Below are 7,602 nucleotides of genomic sequence, written 5' to 3'. Positions count from 1 at the left end.
TATATCTTGAGTAATCATCCACAATCACAAAGCATTACTTTCTTTCCCCAAGATTATCGAAAGATGGAGGACCAAAGAGATCCATGTGAAGGAGCTCCAAGATCCTCTTCGAGTAGATGGTAGTTGTGGGTCGATGAGTTGTCTCATGTAGCTTTCCTTCGATACAATCACTTCAAGCATGATCTTTGGCAAAACTCACATTTGTTAGTCCACACACGTGATCCCCTTTGAGTAGACTTTGCAAATATCTCATATTGACATGGGCTAGCCGGCGGTGCCAAAGCCATCCCACATCAACTTTAGCCATTAGGCAACTCACGGTCTAAGTGGATCGCTCCAAAAAGTTAACCACATAGAGACCATTTTTGACATTCCCAACAAAGGATACTTTAAGAGTCCTGCTCCACAAAAGGACCAGAGTGTCAACACCAAATAAGGCACAAAAACCAATGAGTGTAAGTTGATGAATGGAATGTAAGTTGTATGCAAGGGTCTTAACAAGCATGACATTCTCAATGGATAATTCCGGAGAGACTACCACCTTGCGAAGACCCAATACTTTTGAACTTGCATGATCACCAAATGATACTTTAGTGGCCAAGGATTGCTTAGATTGAACATCCACCACCAAGTCCTTGCTTCCGGTCATATGATTTGTTGCTCCACTATTTAGGAATCATGACACTCCTCCGGAAGCAAACTCCTACAAGAGATCAATGCTTGGATTTAGGTACCCATTCTTTAATGGGTCACTTAATGTTAGTGAGAGGATCTTAGGAACTCAAATACACCATTGAATGTACTCGTAAGAAGAACTGACAAATTTGGCATAAACATGCCCATCACTAGCACGACATAAAACAGAAGAGGGGTTAAAGTCGCCGACTTTGTTGGATGAGGGTTTTTTGCCCTTCTTGGAATTACCACCCACAACCTTGTCCTTCTTCTTCTCCTATGTACACTCCCCAGCTTTGACAAAGGTTTCCTTGAGCGGGGAGGTTGCTTGGTCTTGACTTTCTTGTTCTTCTTGGACTTTGGTGCAAACCCAATTCCTTCCTTTGCAACCACTTCTTTTTTATTGCTTAAAAGGTCATTAAAGTCCTCATCACCTTGGATGCACGTCACAGGGTATTTCTCAAGTTTCTCTTTCAACTTGGCATTCTCCTCCACATTATGCACATGCTCACAACAAGGGTTAGTAGCACTGACATTGTCAATTAATACGAAAGGAGGACACGTCTCTATTTCCTTAGTAAGTTTTACATGGAGTTGAACATGAGACTCTTTTAGAGAAGCATGAGCACTTTCAAAGCCTTGTGAGCCTTATTAAGTGTGACAAACTCTCTGTTGAATCTATCATGGTCAAGCCCAAGTGCAAACTTTTTGGATTGGAGCACATGAGTAAGAACAAGAGCATGATCATGATATTTTCGTTATTTAGCAAGGTCATCCTTGTATGACTCCTCAAGAGTCAAAAGAAGATCTTGCTCTTACTCAAGAACAATCGAAAGATCCTCCATCTCATCGGCATATTCATAACTATGTCCCTCTAATTTAGAGATGGCCTGTTCTTGAGATTCAGTGAGATCACTAGCATCACCTAGTTGTTCCAGGAGAGCAACAAAATGCTTCTTGGTCACCCTTGATTTCTCTCATGAATTTGTCAAAGAAATTTCCCTGAACTTTTACCTCCTCTTTTTCATCTCCACTATCCATAGAAGAAGGGTTGGTGGAAATGGTAGTTCTTATGTTGGAGGTTACCTTGTTGGATGCCTTAGCCATAAGGCACTTGGCAATGTGGTTCTCATTGGGGGAGTTGAGGAGAGACACCTTGCTTGAAGAGGAAGATGCAATGGCCACAGTGGCCTGATACGTCTCCATCGTATCTACTTTTCCAAACTCTTTTGCCCTTGTTTTGGACTCTAATTTGCATGATTTGAATGGAACTAACCTGGACTGACACTGTTTTCAGCAGAATTGCCTTGGTGTTATTTTTGTGCAGAAATCAAAGTTCTCCAAACGTCCTGAAAATTTACGGGGAGCAGTTTTGGAAAATATGAAAAATATCTGCGCCAAGTTCCACCTGAGGGGGTGGGCCAGTGGGCCACAAGCCCTGGCTCCGCCACCACCCTCTGGTGGCGGTGGGCAGGCTTGTGGGGCCCACACGGCTCTGCCGCCCCCAACCTCAAGTCTATAAGTTCCCTTTCGTCCCAGAAAAAATAAAAAAGAGAAGTTTTCGTCGCGTTTGCGATACGGAGCCGCCGCCACCACCTGTTCTTCATCTGGACGGCAGATCTGGAGTCCGTCTTGGGCTCCGGAGAGGGGAAATTGTCGCCCTCGTCATCATCAACCTTCTTCCCTCTCCAATTCCATGAAGCTCTTCGTCGTTCGTGAGTAATCTATTTGTAGGCTCGCTGGGCGTGATGAGTAGGATGAGATCTATCATGTAATCGAGTTAGTTTTGATGGGGATTGATCCATAGTATCCACTATGTTGTGTGATTGATGTTGCTACTACTTTGCCATGCTTAATGCTTGTCACTAGGGCCCGAGTGCCATGATTTCAGATCTGAAATTATTATGTTGTCACCAATATATGTGTGTTTTAGATCCGATCTTGCAAGTTGTAGTTACCTATTATGTGTTATGATCCGGCAACCCCGGAGTGACAATAACCGGAACCACTCCCGGTGATGACCATAGTTTGAGGAGTTCATGTGTTCACCAAGTGCTAATGCATTGGTTCGGTTCTTTATTAAAAGGAGAACCTCAATATCCCGTAGTTTCCTTTTGGACCCCGCTGCCACGGGAGGGATGGACAATAGATGTCATGCAAGTTCTTTTCCCTAAGCACGTATGACGACACATGAAATGCATGCCTATATCACATTGACGAACGGGAGCTAGCCACATATCTCTCCGTGTTATAACTGTTGCATGATGAATATCATCCAAACAAATCACCGACCCATTGCCTACGAATTTGTCCTATTGCTGCTGTTACTACTGTTGCTACTGCTGTTACTTGTCTTGCTCTGCTGCTACTGTTGCTACTACTGTCGCTTGCTACTGTTGTCACTACTGATGTTCCTTGCCGCTGCTATTACTCGTTACACTGCTGCTACCTGCTACAATTTTGGTTCGCTGGTCATTGTCGGGAACTGACAATTTCCGTCAATGAGGCAACTTGGCGCCATTGATACAATTGTTAGAAATAGTCTGCCGTGTCAACAGATCGTTTCTAACACCGTTGTTATCATACTACTTTGTTGTTACTACTTTGATTGCAGATACTAATCTTTCAGGCGTGGTTGAATCTGACATATTCAGCTGCTAATACTCGAGAGTATTCTCTCACCTCCTATCTGGCTAACCAACAAATTTGGGTCGAATACTCTACCCTCAAAAACTGCTACGATCCCACGCGCTGGTGGGCCGTCAACAACATTCTTCTAGTTTCGATTGCCGGAGAGTGCTAGCAGCGTTCTTCTGGTGCTGTTGGAGGGGAAGGTTTGTTGTCATCAGTATTCATCTAGCTATTGCCAGAGAGTTCCAGTCAGCATTTTTCTGGCGCCGTTGTCGGGGAGGTATTGCTATATTCTCTGAGTCACTTGGGATATATATCTGCTGATCACTATGAAGAATCTGAAGGATCCGAAGACCAAAGTCTTGCCCTCAACTATGAGGGGAGGTAAGGAATTGCCATCTAGCTCTGCACTTGATTCATCTTCCGTTATGAGTAAGTTTGCGACATCACCTCCTGCTAGAAATCTTCATATGTCGCCTGTGCTTGATGATGCTTATGATGCTACTGCTAGAGATGCTATGCTTGATACTATGCTTGATACTATGCCTGATGCTATGCTTGATACTGCTAGAGATGCTATGCTTGATACTAGCCTGATGATACTATGCTTGATACTATGACTGATGCTATGCTTGATACTGCTAGAGATGCTATGCTTGACACTGCTTTGCCTGATGATGCTAGAGATGCTATTTTGCCTGATGATGCTATGCTTGATACTGCTAGAGATACCACTTTGCCTGATGTTCCACTAGGGGTATTCCTTGATGCTCATATTGCTAGAGTTACTGCCAATGCTCGTGATGCTTCTGAAACTACCGATACTATTGAGATAGAACCTACTTTTGCTCCTGCTAGATCTAGCTCTCCTAGATACGAATTGCCTGATATACCTGAGGGTTACGTTATGGAGGGAGAGATAGCTGAGGATTTTCTTGCGTGTAAGGATGCCTATGACGCAGAGAAATTACTTCTCAAGTGGAAGGAAAAATCTCGGGAAGCCAAGATGAAATATGACCCGAAGTTTGCCACTTCACCTATCTTTATCACCGATAAGGATTATGAATTCTCTGTCGACCCTGAGATAATCTCTCTAGTCGAATCTGATCCTTTTCATGGTTATGAGTCTGAGACGGTCGTAGCCCATCTTGCCGAACTACACGATATAGCCACCCTTTTCACTAACGAGGAGAAGATCCGCCACTACTATATCCTTAAGTTGTTTCCTTTCTCTCTAAAGGATGACGCTAAGGCCTGGTTCACCTCTCTTGCGCCTGGATGTGTGAGTAGTCCCTAGGAGATGGTCTATTACTTCTGTGAGAAATATTTCCCTGCCCATAAGAACCAAGCTGCCTTGCAGGAAATGTATAACTTTGCTCAACTCCAAGAAGAGAGTCTTCCACAAGCTTGGGGGAGGCTCGTCCAGCTACATAATGCTTTGCCTGATCACCCTCTTGAGAAGAACGAGATAATTGATATCCTATATAACATACTTACCGATGCCTCTAGAGACCACCTAGAAAGTTGTGCCGGTTGTGTTTTTAGGGAACGAACTGTAGAACAAGCTGAGACCCTACTGAATAACATCTTGATCAACGATAATGCTTGGACTATTCCCGAACCACCTCCTAAGCAAACTCCTAAGAAAAGAGGTATTCTATTCCTCAGCCCCGAAGATATGCAAGAAGCCAAGAAATCTATGCAAGAGAAAGGCATTAGATCAGAAGATGTCAAAAATCTACTGCCTATCGAAGAGATCCATGGTCTCGATAACCCGATACACGTAGTAGAAGTGAATTCTCTGTGTAGGTTTTATGAGAGTGATATTCCTTTTGACAACCCTGCTAGCCTATGCTTTGATGAATTTGACAACTTTGTTGCCAAACAACAGAGTTTCAATGATTACGTTAGCAGACATTTGGAACAAAGTACTCGTATGCTTAGCCTTTTAAGTGCTTGTGTAGACAGAAATGTCAACGATCTGAAGCTTCTGAGTAAACTTGCCTCTGTGATTACTACTCAGGTAGAACAAGTACTTAAAGCTCAGAATGACTTGCTCAATGAATTAAATGACAACTCTGTCAGAGTCATTACTAGAGGAGGCAAAATGACTCAGGAACCTTTGTATCATGAAGGCCATCCCAAGAGAATTCATCAAGATTCTCAAGTAATCAATGCTGATACACCTAGTCATCCTAAGGAGAAGAAGAAGGATGATAGAAACCTGCATGTCAGTTCAACAAATACTGTCACACCGGAAGAACCTAATGATATTTCTGCGTCTGATGCAGAAACACAATCTGGTGATGAACATGAACCTGGTAACAATATGGACAGTGATGTTCATAATAATGCTCAACCTAGCAATGATGAGGATGTGGAGATTGAACCTACGGTTAATCCTGATAACCCACAACCTAAGAAATACGACAAGAATGACTTCACTGCTAGGAAGCATGGTAAAGAAAGGGAGCCATGGGTTCAGAGACCTATGCCCTTCCCTCCTATGCCATCCAAGAAAAAGGATGATGAGGATTTTGAGCGTTTCGTTGAGATGATAAGACCCATCTTTCTGCAGATGCGGTTAACTGATATGATCAAGATGTCTCCGTATGCTAAGTACATGAAAGATATCGTGACTAATAAATGGAAGATACCGGATCTTGAGATCTCCACCATGCTTGCCAACTACACTTTCAAAGGTGGAACTCCTAAGAAACTTGGTGATCCCGGAGTGCCCACTATACCTTGCTCTATTAAAGGAAACTACGTAAGAACTGCCTTATGTGACCTTGGAGCCGATGTTAGTGTTGTGCCGCTTTCTCCTTATCATAGACTTGAATTGGATAAGTTGACACCCACTGAAATTTCTGTGCAAATGGCCGACAAATCAACTGCTTTCCCTATCGGCATTTGCGAGGATGTGCGTGGTGTGGTTGCTAACACCACTATCTTAACAGACTTTGTTATCTTGGATATTCCCGAGGACGATGCCATGGCTGTCATCCTCGGAAGACCCTTTTTAAACACTGCATGGGCTGTTATAGATTGCAACAAAGACAATGTCACTTTCCATGTCAACGGTAATGAGCACACCGTGCACTTTCCAAAGAAACGATATCGAGTACATTGCATCAATGTTGTCGAAAAGACTTCATCGATTCTTATTGGGAGCTTTGAATGCCCTATTCCTCGTGTCAAGATGAAGTATGATTTGTTTGTTGGGGAGATACATATCCCCATTGAGGTGACTTAGTGGCTATTCGAAAATTCTTCGTTCTCTCTTGCGATTCGAGAAGGTTTTGTCATGAGGACTTGATCAACCCCATTGACAGATTTCTTTCGATGACCATGAAACGGATGAATCAAAGAGTCACATACCTATGTTTTAAGCTTTCATTTTCTGTTGCTTAGAAGAAAATGATAGAATTAGTTTAGCTTTTTCTATTTTCTATTTTAGCGTCCCGGAGAAAAAATACCTCGAAAATAAAAGTTCTCTGATGGTCCTAAAAATTTAGTATGATTTTTTCTGGAATTTTTTAAAATTTCTGGGTCTGAGAGCTGGCCTGGAGGCCAGACCAGTGGGCCACAAGCCTTGACACCGCCACCCACCCCCTGGTGGTGGAGTACAAGCTTGTGGGGCCCATAGGGACCCCCTCCACTCATTCCAGCTCCCAGCCTCTTCTTCCACCTCCAGAAAAAAAATGTTTCGCAGCTCAAACCCGTGTTCTTGCTCATTTGGCTGTGATTTTCAATCTCCTTGCTCAAAGCACCATTCTCCGAACCGTTTTGGGAAATTACTCCTTGGTAACTGACTCCTCCATTGGTCCAATTAGTTTTTTCTCTAGTGCTTTATCCTTCGCGTATTCTTGCTACCTTGGTGACCCTGTTCTTGAGCTAGAAATGTTGATTTTAGCTGGTCCCAAGTAGTTTTAGCGTGTGATACGGTCTCTAGGCACTAGTAGGAGTAGTTGCTACAAGGTGTGGTGGGTCTTCATTCACTTTTCTCTTGAACTTCAAAATTTTTAGCAAAAGGATATTATGTTCAGGAGGAAGTTTCATGGTGGTTCCTCAAGTAAGAAGGGTCCTCGTCTTTCTTTTCGGGAGCCCGAACCTTTTCAACTAAGGGACGCACCGGTACAACCATGTGAATGGCCTTCCGATGAGTTCATGATCGAAGCAGGTTTCAAGGATGACTTTGATACACTTGTCCACAATGCCGGGTTAGAAGAATTTCTCTCAGATAAATGTGAACAGTATCCTATGCTCACTGCCTCTTTCATGCGTAGATTTAAA

This window comes from Hordeum vulgare, chromosome 2H (assembly GCF_904849725.1).
Source record: "Hordeum vulgare subsp. vulgare chromosome 2H, MorexV3_pseudomolecules_assembly, whole genome shotgun sequence".
Taxonomy (NCBI): domain Eukaryota; kingdom Viridiplantae; phylum Streptophyta; class Magnoliopsida; order Poales; family Poaceae; genus Hordeum; species Hordeum vulgare.
This window is presented reverse-complemented; position numbering follows the sequence as displayed.